The 21,135-nt window shown below is 41.6% G+C and overlaps 1 protein-coding gene across 1 annotated transcript in view; it reads left to right on the forward strand.

Moving 5' to 3' along the window:
- The window catches only part of LOC105523974 (schwannomin-interacting protein 1), an 833,968-nt gene that overhangs the window by 103,096 nt on the left and 709,737 nt on the right, over positions 1–21,135 (forward strand). The gene's annotated exons all lie outside the window — the stretch shown is intronic.

The raw sequence follows: 21,135 nt of genomic DNA on the forward strand, positions 1-21,135 counted from the left end.
TGCTTGCCTTCTTTATATTACTAAAATAAGATACCCTTGTTTTTACCTTGGGCCCTTTAAGCTCATTCTTCACCCTATCTGAAACACTCTGTCTCCAGATCTTCCTGTGGTTGGTACCATCATATTATTTGGATCTCAGCTTAAATGTCACCTCCTCAGAAAAGCCTTATATGATTATTCATTCTAAAGTGGCCCCTGAATCATTTCCTGATAACTTATAGCTCTTCTCAATGTCTAACCTTATGAGGTATCTATTTGCTTGTCTGTTTATTGTCTCTCTCTCCCTCCCTCAATTAAGGTGTAAACTTTAGAAGAACAGTGTCTTTTTGTTTGCATATTTACTTTTTAGCTGATGTATTCCCCAAACCTACAGTAGTCCAACACACAGGAGACTTACTAAATATCCATGAATGTGAATAAACAACATCCACAACTATTTTTGCACATTTCTTACATGTCTACTTCTGTTACATTCCATGGTTCTTGAGGACTGAGTTCATCATTTTATTTGCTTCTTAAATCAGGTAGACATATTTGGATGAATCTTAAGATTGATCTGGTATATTGATCCAGTTTCTGTTGTAGAGAACAGCATCTAGTCTAGCTAGTACAATTAGAAAGGAGCTTATTAAAAGGTAGTACAGGTTTACTAAATTTAAGAGGGCTGAGGAAATAGGCTCTGGATTGAAATTGCAAGAGCATCTCCAAAATTTCCACTCTGGAACCATGTCACCAAAGAACCACTAATTTTTGTATGACAAGAAGTTACTTATTGAATTCAGAAGCTTCCACTTTAGCTGCTGGTTTCAAAATCATGGCCCCATAGCCACAAGCAGGAAGCATCCAACATCAGTAACCTTTCATAATCTTAAATCCTTTGCCCCTACTTCTGTCAGCTCCAGAGCCATATCAGGCCCATTACAATCCATAACAGAAAAATGAATAGTCTGAATCCTGATTCTTGGTAATCAGAAAACTAGGATGCTGGGACCTCTGTCAGAGCTGCCACAAAACAACCCTCTGCAAATGTGCCTACAAATGGAGGCAACAGAAATAAGACTTTCCTTGCCTGCCCCCTCTATATCTCACAGGAGGGCATTCTGATTGGTGGAATCTAAACACTGTTTGAATCCTAGCTGCAAGGGAGTTTCTAAAATGTAATAATAATGTGTTTTTCAGCATTCTAGTCTCTGTAGTATGGTGGGCACTCTAAAAGACGGATAGAGAGGATCCTGAGGGCCAATCTACTATATTCATCAAAGCTATGGTTGTCAGGCCATTGTCATATTAGTTTTCTATTACTGCATAACAAATTATTTTAAAACTTAATTCAAAATAGAAAACTATTATTATCTTATAGGTTCTCAGGGCCAGAAACTCAAGAATGTGCTAGCCAGTGGTTCTGACTCAGCATCCCCAATGAAATTGCTTGACTGAGGCTCAAAGACCCACTTTCAAAATGACACTCACATGATTATTTGCAGGAGCCTTGCTGGCTTTTAGCAAGAGACTTCAGTTCTTCACTTGCTGGGGTGCTTCAGTTCTTTATAGGCTTCTCCATAAAGCTGCTTGATTGTCCTCAAAACATGATATCTGGCTTTCCCAGAGCAGGAGTTCTAAGAGAGAGAACTAGGAGGAGGCCACAGCATTTTAAAACCTCATCTTGGGGAAGTCACAGACTCTCACTTCTGCTATATTTTATTTGATAGAAGGAAGTCACTAACTCTAGACCATTTTTAACAGAAGGGGAATTAGACTCCACCTTTTGAACAGAAGAGTATTACAGAATTTGTGGACATGTTTAAAAACCACCATGGTTACCTTTACCTATCAAGGGTTGACAATGCACGGCGATAGGGATTAGGATGGAAATTTTAATGGAGAAGCGGAGAGAGACCATAAACAGATAAGCAAATAAATGCTACAGTGAAGGTTGACTTAGTGAGGGGTGAACTTTAGGGTACAGGGTGAGTCTGATTGGTCTATGTCAGCCGGAGTAATTGTATATCCCCAGCACCTAGCATGACATAAATGCTTAAGACTAGTGAATGAATAAAGGAAGGAGTGAAGGACTTTTTGAATAGGTAGGTGATGGCTGGATGAATACATTCTAATTTTTAGGATCCTAAATCATAATTAAACTAATCCTTCAAATATGGTGTTTCACATGGCCCATCTGGTTACATTGAGGTCTGTGGGTTGTTTCCTTAACAAGACAAGCATTTCAAACACTCCAAATATCATGGAAGACTAATTTGAAACCCCCATGCATCTGTTATTCAGAATCAGCAAATAGAAGCCCCAGTCAAGTGCAGGTCAATCACCTCACATGCTCTAGATGTTATTAAGGAGACAGCCATTACTTTTGAGCAGCAGAAAATGTGCTCATGCTCTTGGTTCAGCAAATTCAGATGGGAGGAAAGGTGACTGTTACTGTTCTATCTTACTTTTTTCTTCAACAGACTGAATTGCTATTTTTGAAAAGTTGCTTCCTGTCTAGCAAGATGCAGTTAATGACAGAGCAGCAAATTTCTCACTCATCAATCTGAACTAGCAGGTCTAAACCAGCACAGCACTTTTGAACGTGTTGCTGGTGAGAGAAAACGAGATGTCAGACTGGTCATCTTTGAAAGGCTTTCTTGAATCACATGGCTAGGTTTCTGAAGAGGGAAAAACAAGCCTCAAGGTGAGGGCATTCTGTAGCTCAGGTGATGAGTTCTGAGAACTTCATTGAGCTCCCCATTAAAATGTTGGCAATGGGCATCCAGTCTTGTGATTTGCCTCAAAGTTTCTGCTTTGAAGACACTGGATTAGACAAGCTATTATAACAGAATGTGTAAAAATCCAGATAATGTATTCTACAGTAAAATAAAAGCATTTCCAGCATTTATTTTATTTAGCATGTATTTACTGAGCTCTTATTAGAAACTTGCTGATGTGCTAAGCCCTGAGAATGAACATAGGGTAACAGAGAAAAAGCTATTGCCTCTGTGTCTCATAAAGGGCCAGCTTTTTATTCTTGACTGAAAACCCAATACAGAACCCAAATAAGGCCTTGGACTTTTGAGCTCTACTTGGTCTGGCCCAGAACTGGAAGATAACTTGCTTTTGATAGACTCTTTGGAATGAAACCAAGGGGGCTATTGCCTAAAGCTACCTCATTCGACTTGTTGCTCTGCTTTCAAATTCATAAGCAAGCACTATGAAAGCTGTGACTACACGTCCTTTTCAATGAACTTGTCCCTGCTACAGACCCTGTGACCAACACGGCAGGACTTCGCTCCTGGTGCACGCACCATGCTCCGCGCGGTCCGGCGGCCACAGGCCATGCTCTGTCAGTCCATAGGATGAGTTGGAATTGTCCACGCGGTAGGTGGCAGGAACCTAGAGGTCGCTCTGTTCTTAACGGCAGACGTTATTAGGGAAGCTCAAAGGATGGCACCAGGGTCCGTTTCTCAGCATTGTTCCCTTTGGATGTGAGCTCTGTCTCATAGTGTCCATCGGTGTCCTTTTCTTCATGGTCACAAGGGAGCTGCAGCGACTGACGCCTCATAATTCTCACATTCTTGTCCTGAGTGAAAGCTTTTCCTCCCTAAGGCTTCAGCAAGCAGGACCTAGAATCCCACTGCTCTGATTGGCTATATGCCCTGTTTTAAACCAATCACTGTGGCTGGGTGGGTGGGACACTATTAAGCTTAAGCCAATGAGAACTCTTCCACCAGAGCTGGGCGTAGGTCAGTTCACCCAAGCTACCGACCAAGGCGCAGGGAGAGGTGATTTTTTAAAAAGGAAATGTGTGCACCATTTGAACAGGAATAGTTATGGATGCCTCTGCCACCATCGTTGGTGCTCTCGGCTTTTTTCTTTCTTTACCTTTAAAAAATACTTTGGCTGGGCGGTGTGGCTCATGCCTGTAATCCCAGCACTTTGGGACGCTGAGGTGGGTGAATCACCTGAGGTTAGGAGTTCGAGATCAGCCTTACCAACATGGTGAAACCCCGTCTCTACTAAAAATACAAAATTAGCTGGGCGTGGTGGTGCATGCCTGTAATCCCAGTTACTCGGAAGGCTGAGGCAGGAGAATTGCTTGAACCTGGGAGGTGGAGGTTGCAGTGAGCCGAGATCACGCATTACACTCCAACCTGGGCAACAAGAGTGAAACTCTATCTCAAAAAAAAAAAAAAAAAGTTTTAAGAACAGCTTTAGATTTTTAAATTTACATAAAAGATTGGTAAGAGCACAGAGAGTTCCCATATTTCCCCTATTCCCAGTCCCAATCTCCCCTATTATTAACATTTTACCTTTTGTGGTACTTTTGTTACAATTACTGAAACAATATTAAGACATTATTATTGAGTACAGCCTATACTCTGAGCAGATTTTATTTTTGCCTAATGTCTTTTTCTTTTCGAGGCTTCCATTCGGGATACTTCATTACATCTAGTCATCCTGTCTTGGCTGTGGCAGTTCTTTTACTTGCTTGGTATCTCCCCCTTCTCCTTGTGACTTAAAATCGAGGGTTAACTTTACTAAATCAATGTGCCCAGCTCATGGTAGGAGTTGGGGAAATTATTCGTTGAATAATAAAAGCTGACTTTTATTTTCTCAGTTCTTTTAATGGTTTTAGGAATGTTCCCTCCATGGGGAGTTATACCTTAAACTAGAATCTGATTGAAGCCAGAGGGGACAATGCTCTGAGCATGAAATTCCAGGTTCAATTGTGGGGGAGGAGGTAGTGATGGGGTTGGGAGAGGGAATGTTGTATTTAGTCTTTGGGGACTTCATGGCACATCTGAATTCATACTATAGATGCAAGCCTCTGTAAGGTTCCACATCATGGGGCAGAACTTTGACGTAATAGAGGATAGAATGCAGAAGATAGCAACTATGGTGGTATGTTTGGGAGGGAAAATTACTAGCCAAAAAAATAACAGTGATTACAGGTAACTTGCTTCATCCTGTCAAAGGAAAGGTAAATTTGGAAACAGAGGGTGCGATTCAAGTACATGAGAAAAAGCTATATAGATATATTTGCTAGTCCTACTAGGAACTCTGGAGCTGTATTTTTCACAGCCTTTGAGGCTGGGGACAAGGAGACAAGGATTGCTAATATTTTTTATTTTAGTTTAGCTATCTATAATTGACAAATCAACGTTTAGTCCTTTACAGTTTGCTAACAGCACCTATAACCTTTAGCACTGGAACGTTCAAGACCAGTATTGTTCTAGCAAATTTTGGCTCTTTCATCATTTTACTCTGCACAAACTTCATCCTCTGGCACTAGAGGGAGATAGTGACAGGTGATTCCTGAAACTGATTGGAGTAAGCAATGAAGCTCTAGAAAACTCACTGTGTGTATTTTGCTGCCCTAGGGTTGTTTTAGTGGCTGATATACTCCCACCCACCACAGCTCTTTGCCAAATAACGTTAGTGTTTAGTCTTTGCCAGCAGTAGGAATTTTTAGTCCTCTTTCAAGAAGACTCATGTTTGGACAAGGCAGAGGCTGTCACTAGTCATTCCCCTTCTAAAAAGAGGCATCTGATCTTCTGTGGATACAATATGAAGCTCAGACAAACCATGAGCACACCTGTGAAGCAGGCAAACCTGGTCTTCCAAGTCCTAATTGTTCTTTTCCCTCATTGCTGAATTCTGATCTCTGCCTCCTCAAGTCAGCACTTATGCTAGGGTTCTTCAAAACTCATTCAGGAAAGGGTCTAACACACCCATTTGTATCAAGATATAAATGCCTGAAAATATTCACCCTTTGTCAAGAAGTGAACCCTTAATCATAAAGATTCAGGCCTCAGTGGACTGTGTCTCGGGCATGGAGGATAGATACAGTTTTAGGCAAGATCCCTTCCATCCCAGTGTTCCTGATGTGTAGCTGGCCCTAAGGACCAGTTCCTTGTATGTGACCAAAGGATTAGCACCCTGCTCAGCTGCAGTGGGTGGAAAAAACCTCTCCTTTCTCAATTAAGACTCTTCCGGATTTGTGCCATCATTTGATCCTGGGATCTTGCAGTTCTCTCAGCATATAATCAAGAAAAACAGCCATCTGTCTCACTGCCCTGTGTTTCAAATGCAAGTTTTCAACTCAACAAACATTTCCTGAGCACCTACTTCTGCCAGGGCATGTTTAAGGCTCTGGGCTAGATATGGTAGTGCTGACTTCCGAGACTTACAGTCTCATTAGGGAATGCATTCTTCTCCGGTAATGGAAGGACACATGAGTGTTAAGGTGAAGCTGAGGAGAGGGGCATGAATCATAAGTAGGAAGGACTGCTTCAGAGGCAGCTGGAAGTTTAGCAGTGCCTTGTTGGAATAGACAGGAATTGATGGATGAAAGGAAAGTCATTCCTGGCAGTAAGACTAGCCATGAGGTGCATGCTTGGGTGAAGCTATCGCCAAAGGGAGGTCATTGGAGTCAGCATCCTGGGGTCATTAAGGATGCAGCACTGAACTCACATGGACCTGTGTCCTGGTTCTAGCTTCACTGCTACCTTGGACATTTTGCTGAACTTTTCCATGCTTCATTTTCCACAATGAGAAATGTGGATAATAATAGTAGCTACCTTGTAGGCTTAATGTCAGGAGTAAAAGAGATATTTAGGATAAGTTCTTGGAAAAGTTCCTAGCACATAGCAGTGGCTCAAAAGGCGTTCTTGTATAGTTAGGGGAACATTCGACATTGTACCAAATCTCCACATTGCAGTGCTTAACACAATCACTGTTTTTACTCATATTTCAGTCTTATGCAGATGTTCCTATTCTCAGGGATTCTTCAATTCAATGGCTTTACTGCCCCAAGGAATCTCAGTGCCCTTGACATGTAGTCCACAGATTGGAATGGGGAAAATACAACTCCTCTCAGCCTTTACCCAGGCCTGAAAATAACATATTTTTTGGTGGAAACAGGTTCTGCAGCCCTAGTTGGATGCAGTAGACAGTGAGAAACATAGTTCCTGGCTAGATGGTGGCCTCCCAGCACCAACCGTAGGCTCAGGATGGAGGAGCATGGGTTTAGGTGTACAATTAGCTATCCCTACCTCTGTTAGTTAAGATGATGAAGAGGAGGAGAAGGAGGCTGGGGTTGGTTTACAGACTGAGGATCTAAGATGATTTTGTCTAAAGACATTAAGTTTTGGGGGACAGAAATGGTATATCTCATTAGACACCATCTGAAATTCATTGCTTAGTTTTTATTTTTCCTCAGGGTGGGGGAGTGATAATTCCTGAGACTGACAGAACAAGTGGTCATTGTGTTTTCCCTGTCATTGCTGAAATGAAGTGGGCGATGGGATTTATAGCCTATATAAGGCTTTGAGTCAGTTTACTAGAGTGAGTTCATGCAGAGGGTTAGCCAAATAGCCCTCCAAGTTGAGAAATAATAACACTGCAGTTTTATCTCTGCTTTTATCTGAGGAGCTACAAAGTACTTTACAAAGCCTGACAGCATCCCCCTAAGGTGACTAATATTATAGCTATTTTAACAGGGAGATTTTATCTCTGGTACAAGTTAGTATAAATCCATTCTGGAAATATTCTGGCCAAGGTTAAAACTTCTATTCAAGAAACAGAGGCAGTTGGACACAAGCTCTGTTTCCCATTCTTCCCATTAGGGACTATATAGAAATCTATATTTTATCATTATGATGATTTTCTTGTTGGTATCTTTGGTACATTCCTCCATAAAGGAGACCAGTGAAGCCACTGAAACCTTTCCATACATTTTCATCAGAAAATGATTTCCCTTAGGAAACTGACCTTTCCTCCTCAGAGAAGTGACAGTCCTGTAAATACAAGAGGTGAGAGCAAAATCTATGCCCTTAGCAAAGTTCATGCATGACTTTATGCCAAAAGCTTTAGTGGGATTTTGCTGTCCAAGGTGTCTTTGTAGATGATCTCATTGGTAAAATCAGAATTTTGGCTTCTTTATGCATACCCTCCCTGGTATCTCTCTCTTTTCAAATTTTATTAATAATTTATGTGCTTTGGAGACAGACAAACCTCTTTTATAATCCAGGCATTGCTACTCTCATCAAGGGCAATTGGGGGTGGGGGGCAGTTTCTCTTGTGTCCATTACATACAGAACTTGTATTCTGGTGCTGTAGGTCCAGTGTCACAGACTCTGAGATGGATATTTGCATGCAGGGAACTTATTGGGGAGTGGTTTTATGAACCACATACATAAAAGAGTGAAGGAAGAGGTAGATATTGAACTGTGAAGCAATTGTGACAAAGATCTCAGCTAGTACTACTAGGAACTCTGGAGCTAGCATGACCCTTCAGAGTTATTTGGAATTGAGATTAAAGGACCTGGTTTTTGATCAGCCATTGGAGTTGATTGCCTGTAGAAGGGGGCAGAACCTTAGGCAAAGAGGCCCTCTTCAGCCAAGAGCAATTCCTGAGAGAAATTCTATTGTGCATTATTGGTGGCCAGTGCCTGGCATCTGGGGAAATGTGTGTCTTGGTCCTGAAGGGTGGCCTGGACAACACACCACAGGATGTACTACAGGTTATTCCTTGCATGCTTGGGTCCACTGTCTTGAAATATTAAATTACCTCATCTGGGAACAGGTCCTCAAAAATTCTGATTAGCCTCTCTCAAGGGGAAACTTACAAGAAGAAGGTTAGAAGAAGAAACTCAGCTGGTCTTAGAGTCACAGCTGACTCTCACCATTTACCTCCTCTACTATCCGTTCCAGTTTCCTCTCATCCTTAGCTAGCACTTTTGCAAGTTAAAGTGGCTTATCTTATGAGGCAACCCAGACTGTCATCTCTAAGGGGTCTTAAACACTGACCACCATCCTTTTCAGTCTGTAACTGCTGCATTTGACCTTCAAAATTGGGTAGGAGAGTACTGACAGATATCCTAGTAGAAACATGATCAGAGGAAAATCTCTCTCTCTGCAAACCAAGACCTACAGACCTGAAGAGCTTAGAGTTGTGAAGATGAGACACAATTTCTCTAAGTGGGTTACTAACAATGGTGATAGTGGGACCAATTCTCCATCTACCTATTGGTTCCAGATCCATATATTCCAAGTATTGGTGCACTGACCTCGAAAGGTGTTATTTCCGAGGTGATACCCCAAGGAGTCTTCCAAAGATCAGTTAAGTCCAGCAGCTTCTGGGATGTTTGATATGTGATAGGAGCAGTAGTCCCATATTCATTTGAGTATACCCATATGAGTATGCCTGCTGCTGGACCTTCTTCACTCTGAAGTGGTTTACTTGGTTTAATGTGATGTTACTTGTGATTCCATGTTGGTGGATCAAAGATGCTGTAAGATCTTGTATAGTAGTACAGGCTAAGAACTTATGAGCAAAGAAAGAAAATCTGTACCCAAAATATGTGTTAATTCCAGTCAAAATGATTCACTACCCCTTTCTATTAGAATGTAATCAACTTGCCACCAGGGGGATATTTGGTCTTCTCAAGGATGGTGCTTTATAGAGGATCACTGGTCCTTTTCACCGGCAGGCGGGACATTGGTCAGCAGTGAAAGCTAGGTAAGACTTAGTACAAGGGACCTCATGATGTCTGGCTTATGTGTACTCTCCAACTCTACCACCAAGGATATTTTGTTTTGTGACTGTTGTGCCAAAACTAGTATGGCTGATGACAGAGGCTGGCTTACATCAAATCCTGTCTACTTGATTTTCAAGGGGTATACATGTCCAGAAATCTTTCAGATATTTTGATATTTCTCTTCCCTCTGTGTATGGTTACTTGAGTAAATGGCCATAGGTCTTTTGGGGGAAGAACTGAGGAAGTCATTACCACAAACACTTGCTGTGGTGTTACAAAATCCTTTTGCCCAGTAACTCAGCCTCTTTTTCAGTCATTGGGCTCTAGTCTGAAAACTTGCTCAGATATGAAAATTGATGAAAACTGTGTGAGGGATTTTTATTGAAGAATTACCCTTGACCTACTGATAATCCATCCTTAATTTCTCTTGATTACTTGGCTATGCAATATCCTGGTTGGCTGCCATCTATCTTGCCCTGGAGACACTGCATTCTATTAACCATGTTGATAGCTCTCTGTATGTTAAGTGCCGCTGGTAGCCACTCTGACTTCACCATTTGCTATGATAATTGTACCCACCTTGTTTCTGATGATTCAGTGGCATCACCCTGTCTCTGTGTTGGGATACTGTCAGATCCATTGCTGTAAGGGAGCCCAACACTGTTGTTCTATAACAACATCTCCTACAATTAGCCCTAGACTAGAGAAGGTGGCCACTGTCAAGCTTCTTGATCAGCAGCACATTTCTTATTTTAGATGCTCAGAATGTCCTCTGATCCCTCTGGGTTCACTAAACATAGTTAACTGATGGGTTTTGTAGCCTTGCATAATGTATCTATTTTATCATCCTACTTCTTTGAGCCGTTTGATCTTTTCTTCCATCTTCTGCCGTGGCAATTACGGCATGACTTATTGTGAACCACGTAAGCTTCCTGAAGTCATCCTACCAGCATATTATTACCATCCCCCAAAGTCCTTGGCAGGATTTAAATTCTGTATCACAACCGGGTGCAGGTATGGTGGCTCACACCTCTAATCCCAGCACTTTGGGAGGCCGAAGTGGGTGGATCACGAGGTTAGGAGTTTGAGACCGGCCTGGCCAACATGGTGAAATGCTATCTCTACTAAAAATACAAACATTAGCTGGGCATGGTGGTGTGCACCTGTATCCCAGCTACTTAAGAGGATGAGGCAGGAGAATCGTCTGAACCCGGGAGGCAGAGGTTGCAGTGAGCCGAGATAACACCAGTGCACTCTAGCCTGGGCAACAGAGCAAGACTCTGTCTCAAAAAAAAAAAAAAAAAGTTCTGTATCACTGAAGCACATTTCCATATCTATAAATTCTTCCTTATTCAACCTCATTTGTACTCCTTGATCCAGCAACCTGAGGATCTAGTCCTACCTATCGTGCTGACTCTACTGGCACATATTGCTAGTTCCTGTGTTCCTTCAGGGCATAGTGCCTTTCCTCTCTTAGGAGACCCAGCACTTCCCCAGCTGGTTATGTTAGCACTTGACCCTGGTTATTGGTTTGGTGGTCAAGAAGGGAGATGTGGGTAGACACTGAGGAAGCACATATTGTTGTTCAAGTAAATAGTCTCAGCAGTATTATCGTCAAGCAATGGAGGAGTGGCAGCCTTTAACAGGGAGGAGTGGGCCTATTTTATAAGCTGAAATGGTTCGGTGGGATCTGGGGTTCCAAGATTTTCAAATATGCCAGACCTGATGTCCCTGGTATAAGTCTCAGGGTCTTCTTTCTTTCTAAACAGTACCTTACTATTTAGTTGTGAACTTGCTAGGTTAGTGAATTCAGCCTTCTCTGAACACAGCTATCCTTATGATTAAGTACTCAGCCTGGGGTTCTTCAGCATCCAGTGCACCTGGTATAGACCGCTTAATCTTCCTAGTTGAGCCTGAAACATAAAAGCTATCACCCCCATAGTTGAATTGAGACTTGAAGGTCTATTGGACCATCTCTTGAGAAGAAAAGGAAAATCAGTCTTTATTTTTGTTGATGGGTCCTCAGTAGCAGGATAAGATACCAGTAATATCTCAGTAATTCACCCTGTTGCTTGTTAAGTGGCCATTACAGTGTCTTGCCTAGGATAAACACCCAATGGTGACAATCAGGATAATAATATCAAACCTTTATTTAGTGTTTTCTCTGTGCCAAACACTATTCTAAGTTATTTTCACAAATTAGTGTACTTACCCTACAATTAGCCCTGTGTGGCAAATAGTGATATAATCCCTAGTTTTTAGATGAGGAAAGTAAAATACAGTGACATAAGTAAATTTCTCAAGTCCACACAGCTAAGCAACTATTGGAGCTGTGATTTGAACCTACGCCTAATTTCAGAGCCCATGCTCACAATCAGTACAGTATTTCACTCCAATTGCTAGCAAATGGTAGCTATTATTTTTACTATATCTTCTAACAAGTCTCTGATATATAATAATGTTATAAGAAAGGACTTTGTTAGAATTTACATTTGAATCTACATTTTAATGGATGGAACCCATTTTAAAATGAGAAATCCTAGGTCTTTAGTGTCTTTCTTTAGGGATATGGCTCCCCAAATTGGTGTCTATTAGAATCGCCTGGGTACCTTTTAAAACTCCCAACACTCAGGCCACATGCCGGAACAATTTAGTCAGAATCTCTGGGAGTAAGACCCAAACATCAGTATTTTTTGGAAGTTCTCCAGGTGATTACAGTATGCAGCCACATTTGAGAACTGATGTTCTGGGCCCCATCTGCCACTCTGCCTCACAGCTGGGCTCTGCACTTGGCTTTCTTCCCTCTCCACAGGGTCTTCCCAAGGGAGCATGTTCATTGTCTACAACTGTAATGGCTCATGTCTCTTTCTTAGGTCCCAGTAATAAGACTACCCCATGAAGTAGACACATTATTAATTCCCATGTTTCAGAGAAATCAAGGCGCTGAGATGTTATGTAATTTACCCAGGGTCACAGAGCTAGGAACTAGTAGAGCTAGGATTCAAACCTAGGCATTCTGATTCTAGTTCATGTGATTGACCATTAAACAAAACCACTACTTACTAGACATAGATATGTCCATCCATTGCTTGAATTTTACGTGCCAAACTAAACTCTAATTTCCCTTTTATCCAGCCTTCTGTGTCCCACCCACCCCCCAAAGATGAAAACAAATGTTGACCATTTTCTGCACTCTTTGTCTTCATTAAAGACACCTGGTTGGTCTTCCCACCTAAAATTTAAGATTGATCCTGATTTCTTCTACTTCCTTTGCCACTTGTGTGTAAGCAATCTACCAGAACATTAGGCAGAGATAAAAATATGAGCTGAAAATATGAGCTGACAGGAGGGACCAAGGCTTTTCTGAATGAGCAGTAGAGCCTGACTGAAGTGAGGAAGTGGGTGTAGAAAGTCCAGTAAGAACTTCATGGAGCAAGTGAAGAGTAATTAAATACTAAAATCTAATCAGTTGTTACCTCCTATTGATTCTGCTTCTTCAAAATTTCCCACATCTATCATTTCTCCATTGTCACTGTCATTGCCCTAATTCAAACCTCCATTCCCTCTCTCCTAAGCTATTGCTCTTGTTTTTAACTATTCTCTCCTCCCTTCGATCTGTCTTTGATCCAGTTAAAGCTGGCTGAAACACAGGTCTGGCCATGGCATCCAAGCCTTCCCTGGATCAGCTGGTGAGAGGAACATTTCCAAATGCAGGGATAATTTGCATAGAATATTAGAAAACAGAAAATAATGTGCATTGATCCAACAGATTTTCTCCTGAAGGAATAGACTATACAAATAAAAAGTCTAGTTATACCTTGCAGATCATAGGATCCAGAACAAAGGGTCACAAACTCAGTTGCTTACAGGGCCAAGTAGGAAAGTATGGGGGTTAAGGGAAATGGGGGAACTGAGACAAACTGCAGAGTTACAGCCCTGTGCAAAGGGAGCAGCTGCTCTCAAGTACATTGTTACCTTGTGGTACTGTGGACCCAATGTGGTCAGCTTTTCCCATTTTTTTATCAGAAGGAAGAAATTCAAATTTAATATGGTATCTTTTAGTTTTTAAATGTTAGAAACCAAATCAAATTTTTTTTTTTTTTTTTTTTTTACTATTATAGGACACACAAACAAACCATGCCCATGGGCTGATGTGTTCTGTGGCCTCTAGTTTGCAATCAGTGATCTAAGGAAGGTTGTTTTCTCCTCCATGTACTCTGACTGGTTGAATTATAAATACCCTAAGGCCATGAATTTTAAAAGTAGGTCCCAATGAAAAGTGCTTTCCAGCAACCTCTGAAATGAGCCCTTTTCCTATTAAACAAACAACATGTGGCAGAAATTGAGAAGTTTCCTCAATGGTTATAGGGTAACTAGATGGACTGTGAAATTTTAATCAAGTAGAAAAGCATGTGTACTATGCTTTTTTCTGTACCACCATCTCCTTGCAGAGGCAAGTTTCTCTGATTCTGAACAATTGGAAAAGAAGGGAGAAAATAATGGTACCTAACATTACTGAGTGTCTAGTATATGCAAAGCATGCTGGTTGGTAGAATAAATATGGTTTTTAGAAATGTACCTGAGGGAGCATTTACTTCCTCAGTGTATTCTTCATATAAGCAATAGGCTGACATTAGAATGTGAAGACAATGATGAAAAGCTATTATCTTTGCCATTGAGATACCAGTAGTTAGACTGTTAGGTAAATGGAAAAGAGAATAATTTCTTTCCTCAAAAAAGGGAGTTCAATGAAATAAAGTAACTAATCAGAGACCACATAGCTAGGAAGGGGATGAGTTAGACCACTTGCCTGTTAGGACTGTCACATGAAAGGTATTGGCTGGAAAGAGCCTATTAGTGTGTCTTGGCTTCTTTTTGCTCTCTTAGACAAGATAATCAAGCAAAACTTGGCTGGTTTGAGATTTAAAATGGAAGGAAATGTAGAAATTTAGAATCCAGGAATGGGGGGCTTCACTGGGCTTTAAAAGCCAACTGCTTCTGAATTTAAGTGATAAAAGAGAAACTGAAGAATACGTTGAACAATAAAGTCTTGGAAAATCTTTGCAGTTTGATCAGATAGATTTCCAATTCATGATCTTCCCTTCTTTTGGGTATCTGCCTCCATTTACCTGCCACAGCCAGAAGAAGGATTAGACCCTTTAAGAAATATTCACTTAGAATATTTAAAGAAATGGGGAATTCTCCATGTCTGGATTTCAATGTCTAAAACAGGAAACATTGTGGTGGTAAGTATAACTGTTGTGTATTCAGATAGTTGTAGTAGGCAGAATAATAGCCCCTCAATGGTTTTGATATCTTAATCTTCCCAGGCAGTGAATATGTTATATGACAAAACAGACTGCAGATTTGGTTAGGAACCATAAGACCAGGGGATTATTCTGCATTATCTAGGTTGGCCCTAAATGTAATAACAAGGTTCCTTAAAGGAGTCAGAAAAGATGTAATGACCAAAGCAGATGTCATAATTAGAGAAAAAGTTGAAGATGATGTGCTACTGGCTTTAAAGTTGGAGGAAGGGGCCACAAGCCAAGGAATGCAGACAGCCACTATACACTGGAAAAGAAACAGATTCTCTCCTAAGGCCTCTGGGAGAAACAGAGACCTTTAATACCTTCATTTTAGCTCAGTGAGACCCATTTTAGACTTCTGAGCTCCAGAACTGCAAAAGAATAAATTTGTGTTGTTTTAAACTACTAAGTTTGTGGCAGTTTATTATAGCAGCAATAGGAGAAAATACAGACAGTTAAAGCGACAATCACTGATGTGGCCGGAGGAAAGCTGGTCTGTCTTGATTAGATGGGGTATGAGGGTACTACTCAGAAGAAACATTCATCTGGAGCTGACAGGAGGAACCAAGGCTTTTCTGAAAGAGCTAAAATTTTAAATCATTATGTGTGGAGCAGTCCTGGACCCATGATACTGGGTCACAATGGTCTTATGATTAGAGTATAAATCTCAGTATCTTCAAAGTAGTCTAATTACAACTTAGAGAAAAGGATACCAAGACCCACAGGAGCAGCATAGTATAGTGGCTAAGAGTACATATGCTTGAGCTAGCTTTTCTGGGTTCAAGCTACTTCCTAGCTGTGTAACTTTGAGTAAGATACTTAACCTCCCCATGCCTCAGTTTTCCTTCTGAAAAATAGGGAAAACTGTAATTTATTCATAAGATTGTTATAAGGACTAAATGACTATATGTAGTTATATATGTGTGTACATATGTATGTATGTGTTTATACATAAATATATATATATATGTGTGTATCACTTTAAACAGTGCCTGGCACATATTAAGTCCTCAGTAAGTATAAGCTGGCACTACTGCTTGCCACATTGAGAGTGAATGGATAACACTGAGATTCATAGCTGGTTATTGGCACAGCCAAAGCCAGTATCCAGATGTCTTACTTCTTAATTAAGGGGCCTATTTCCCTGCTGATGGAGTGACCTTCTAAAATAGCTGGTGGAGGAGAAGCAGTTAACCACCTTCTAGTGGTATGATCATGACTGTGGCATCAAAGAGGAAGGGGAATGGTCTGGTTTAGCCTGCCCCCTGGATTTCTTCATGAATCAGTCAGGGTTATTCTGCTGCAAGCACAGGAATTTCTTGAGCTAACTTAAATGAAAGAGAACTTGATAGGCTTGGGTGGTGTTGATGCAGGGAGGGGACTTGCAGAATTAATGGGAAGCCTGGAGACCTAGGAAGCAGAAGCCCCAGTCACCATCCTCCAGCAGGAAGGGACAGGTTAGGTTAGGTTAAATAATCTGATTGGTCCTTGTGTCCCTTGCTCAAGATTCAAAGTCCTGGAAGAGAACATCTAATTCATTGAGCTCCAGTCATATGCCTTTCTTCTGGCTGTACTAGGGCAGAGAGGAAAAGGATATGGCTTCTGGCATCCCTGACATATCAAGACTACACTCAAGACTACATCACATCTTTACTGATTTCTTTTTTTTTTTTTTTTTGAGGTGGAGTCTCGCTCTGTCGCCCAGGCTGGAGTACTGTGGCCGGATCTCAGCTCACTGCAAGCTCCGCCTGCCGGGTTCACGCCATTCTCCTGCCTCAGCCTCCGGAGTAGCTGGGACTACAGGTGCCTGCCACCTCGCCCGGCTAGTTTTTTGTATTTTTTAGTAGAGACGGGGTTTCACTGTGTTAGCCAGGATGGTCTCGATCTCCTGACCTCGTGATCCGCCCGTCTCGGCCTCCCAAAGTGCTGGAATTACAGGCTTGAGCCACCGCGCCCGGCCTACTGATTTCTAAAAAGCCTCCTGGACAGATGAGGGGAGAAGGCTAGTGTTGGCCGCAGGCTGGGGGCGGGGTCCCACCTGTGGCTGAGCTGAGTGAGATAGAAGTGTATCGTTGGTGGAGGTGATTAAAGAAACAAATACAGGGAATTCTGTGTTCTGATGAGAAGCTTCCCTATATAGATTAATGACATTTGTAGAAGTGAGACTGGAAAGACACAAGTATAAGAAAGAAGTGAAGAAGTATATACAGTAAAAGCTAAGAGAAATTCATCAGTAATCACACGGAGGGCTTGAAACTGACCTTACTGGGGCGTGAAGTAAAAGAGTTAGGGAGCGTGCTTTCTCAAGAATAAAAGGCACTAGGATTGAAACTGAAGAGTAACAGGCTGATTACGTTTAATAATTGTATAAGAAACTGTACTTACCATGTACATATACCCACATGAGTTAAAATTAATTGTAGCCTGATTTAGTAGTGCTGCATACAACAGATGCTACTCTGTAATTCTTTTGAAATGTGAAGATTTGGGTTTTATATAGTAGTATGATTTAGAAAATGCCAAACAAAGGTATTTTGTAAACAATTAAGCGTGTTAGTGGAGAAAAGGGATTTAGAGAAAACATGATCAATATTACTAAAATATGATTTTATGGTATTTTTTTATCAGTGCATCTATGTAAGCACCCATGGGTGATTCTTTGTGTGTGTGTGTAAAAACCATTTATTTTGGAATGAGTTGAATAGAAGTTCAAGTCTGCTGCGAGTTGCAAACATTAGAAACAAAACTGTTGATAATGATTCTTAATCTGTTTTTTTGTTGTTGTTTTGGAAGTCCCCTGTTGTTGTTGTTTACTCTTCTCCATCAGTAAGTGAATGAGTCACTTATTTATTGGGCACTTAGATGCTAGGTTGGTGAACAAGACTTGCCCTCATGGAGCTTATAGTCTGGAAGACCTGTTTTCCAATGCACAGAATGTGAAGCATAAAATATACTACACTGGAAGACAGAAGACATGGGTGGGCTCTATGCTGGTTTCCTCTAACTAGTATGTGATCTTGGGCAAGTCATTTTATTTCTTATTGGTTGAGATCCAATTGACTCAATTTACCTGAAATTGTATGCAAACTCATGTGTACATGCATGTATGTATTATTTGGGGGAGGGTGTCCGTAGTTCCATCAGCCTCTCAAAGATCCATTTGTAACTTTAAAGACTCTTTAAGATTCTAGTGGCTACAACTTGTTCTGAGTTTTAAATCCCAGTCCCTGTTTTGAAATGTCCCAAAAAAGAACCGTTGCCAGCCTGGGACCTGGAAAGAAGGTGAAGATAATTTGGTGAATCAGCATCATTTTCTAAATAGAAAATTCAGGGCCAGATGGTTTATCAAAACAGAAGCAAATAGAAACATAAAGATGTGATTTAATAGCAGGTTCCTCAGTTTCTGTCCTCTGGAGGCATTTCCATCCATTTGTCTCAGTTTCTCAGGTGCTTCCTGTGGATCCTTTCACGTTCTTGTTCTTGGTGCCCAAGTGGGTTCTCTCTTGAAGCAGATAAGGAAATAGTGGCGGCTGTTCCTTCGTGGTTCCTCTTGGTCCTGTTGGCTTTTCCTAATCTGCACCTCCATTGCCAAAGCCTGGGGAGTGTTCTATAGTGGCAAGCTAATCAATTTTTATTTTATTTTTTATATATATTTTAGAGACATGGTCTTGCTATGTTGCCCAGGCTAGTTTCAAACTCCCAGGCTTAAGAGATCCTCCCACCTTGCCTCAGCCTCCTGAGTAGCTGGGACTATAGGAGTGAGTCACCGTGCCCAACTTAAGCCAAGCAAATTTTAAATACCAAATCACCACCCTTGTTTTGGGGCTATAGAACATAGTTTCACAGATTGCTGGGTGTGCCTTTTGAGGAAAGGAGGGAGCCACTTCAGTCAGCTTTCTTTTCAACTCAGTGATCTCAGCTGAGCCCATAGACAAGTGACACAGATTCTTTTTGATAAGGTACAATGGGTTTTTAATTGACTCTTACATTTATAACTGCTTTTTGGCCCATGCCTGATAACTGTTAGTGGATCTAGCATTCTTGGAAATGTGTTATTAACAAAATCTCTTTCTGCTGGCTGTTTTTTCCTACCCAGAAATTAAATAACTCCTTTTCCTCCTTCATTCAAGATGTAAGCTCCTGGTGTCATTGGAGAAGTTAGGGAGGGAGTTCTCCTTTTCTTGGGTCATCTAGTATGGAGTTGTTTACTGAAGGGACTCAGGGCATGGATTTGAACATGTCAGCGGCAGGTATGGAGAGTGTGGTCTGTGAGGTGATTGTGCTCCTTTAAAGATGAGGAAATTGCAGCTCAGTAGGCGGAAGAGTGATGAGAATTCAAGTTTACAGTGGTATTGGGGACTGGATATTCTGGGTCTTAGGTTTTCTGGTTTAGTGTGTGCCATCGCCTTCTGTGACGGCATGGCCCCAAACATCACACTCAATTCTACTCCCTTGCCCAGCCATCTACCCTATCACAACCCTCCCCTCCTAAGAGTTTGCAATTTCTGTTATTAGAAGTAACTCAATGCATCAAACTCTAAAGGTAGCCTCATAGTCTCCACAAGGCACTGTTAAGTGTGCGTTGTAGCTGAAAAGAGAAAGGCAGGGGAGGAGGTGGGTGCTGTATCAGTATGTGTGTGTGAGAGAGAGAAGCGGGGAGGTGGGAGAGGAGACAGAGGGATTGAGCAAGGCTAAGCCCTGCTTGTGAGAGACAGATGCGAGACAGATGCACCTCTGAGGGCAGGTCACCCAAACAAGCACCACTCTCCAAGTGGGTGTAAGATTATAAGATGGTATACCAGGTGTGTGAGAGGTCTGAGTCCCCAGATGGGAGGATATTCAGTCCTTGTGTGTATGTCAAGAGCAGTTTTCTGTGGCTATGAGAAGGCTGTGTCCCTGTGTGGTAAGAGGGCAGGTCCTCAAGTGAGAGGGTTGAATTCTTGTATGTTTAACAGGGTCAGTTCTCTATAGCTGTCAGTGATCAGAAGGTCATGGCTCTGTGTATGAGAGAGAACTAGGCCCCAGTAGGCATAAGAAAGAAAAGACCCATGGGTATAAAAGAGCTGAGTCTCCACCTATGAAAGGCTGGGCTCCATTTATGAGGCAATGAAATAGTTATCTACTGCTGCATAACAAACTTCCTAAAACTTAGTGATAAAAAGCAATGACTGTTTAATTTTATCTCACAGTTTTATGGCTAGGAAACTGGGCAGGGCACAGTAGGGATAGCTTGTCTCTGCTCCTTCTTGACTGCAGCCTCATCTGCAATGGCTCAAATAACCATAGATGATTGAATGGTTTTAGTGGGGCCATATATCTGTCTTCTCAGCTCTGGCTGCTTCCTGGTTCTTCTCTAGATTGCACCTGCTGAGGCTGGAATACTTAGGGGGCTTCCTCTCCCATGTCTGGCACCTGGGCTCAGATGGCAAGAACAGTTGAGGTTGGCCAGTCATCTTTTCAAGTGGCTACTTTGAATTTCTTATATGGTCTCTGGCTTCCTCCAGAGCCAATGCTACAAAAGACAATAAGTAGAAGCTGTTAGTTTCTCAAGACCTGAGCCCAGAAAATATGCAGCATCACTTCAGCTATATTCTATTGGTTAAAGCAGTCACAATTGGCCCAGGTTCTAGGAGAGGGACCGTAGATTTCTTCTTTTAATGAGAGAAGTGTGAATGAATTTATGGCCATCTTCAATCTGCCATAATGATGGATGAGTCTTCTTGTAAATAACAGGGCCAGGTATTTGAGAGGACAGAATCTGAGTGTGAGTGGGAATTAAGGTATGAGAATTGACAAAACAGGGAAGTTTCTGAATGGGACTAAAAGAATATGTGCATCTGCAGTCTGCACTGTACTTTCTGCATCTGTTGTCTCCTGTGTCCTTGATGCTTTGAAGGGGTAGCAGGCCAGGGATGTCCTGCTATGGATGTGAGATTGTACATCATGAGGTGGCAGGTCTTCCTTACCTTCCACTCTGGACCTATTCTTCCTGGTCTCACTTGTTTGTTTCCAGGTTGACCAGCAGCAAGTAATTCTGCACCATGCAAAGTCTCTCTGCAAGGAGTTTGGCCAACTGCAAAGACAGAAGGAAGAATTCCCAAGACAGTCTCACTTCTGACACCTACTGCAAGTTTGGGGGCTTCCAAAAACTACCCTCAGGTTTCAGAATTTGCTAGAAGGATTCACAGAACTCACTGAAAGAAGTTACACTCAGCAGGGGTTGCAATCCTAGTCTCTGATAAAACAGACTTTAAACCATCAAAGATCAAAAGAGACAAAGAAGGCCATTACAT

This window comes from Colobus angolensis, unplaced genomic scaffold (genome assembly GCF_000951035.1).
Source record: "Colobus angolensis palliatus isolate OR3802 unplaced genomic scaffold, Cang.pa_1.0 Scaffold48, whole genome shotgun sequence".
In the NCBI taxonomy this organism is placed as follows: Eukaryota; Metazoa; Chordata; class Mammalia; order Primates; family Cercopithecidae; genus Colobus; species Colobus angolensis.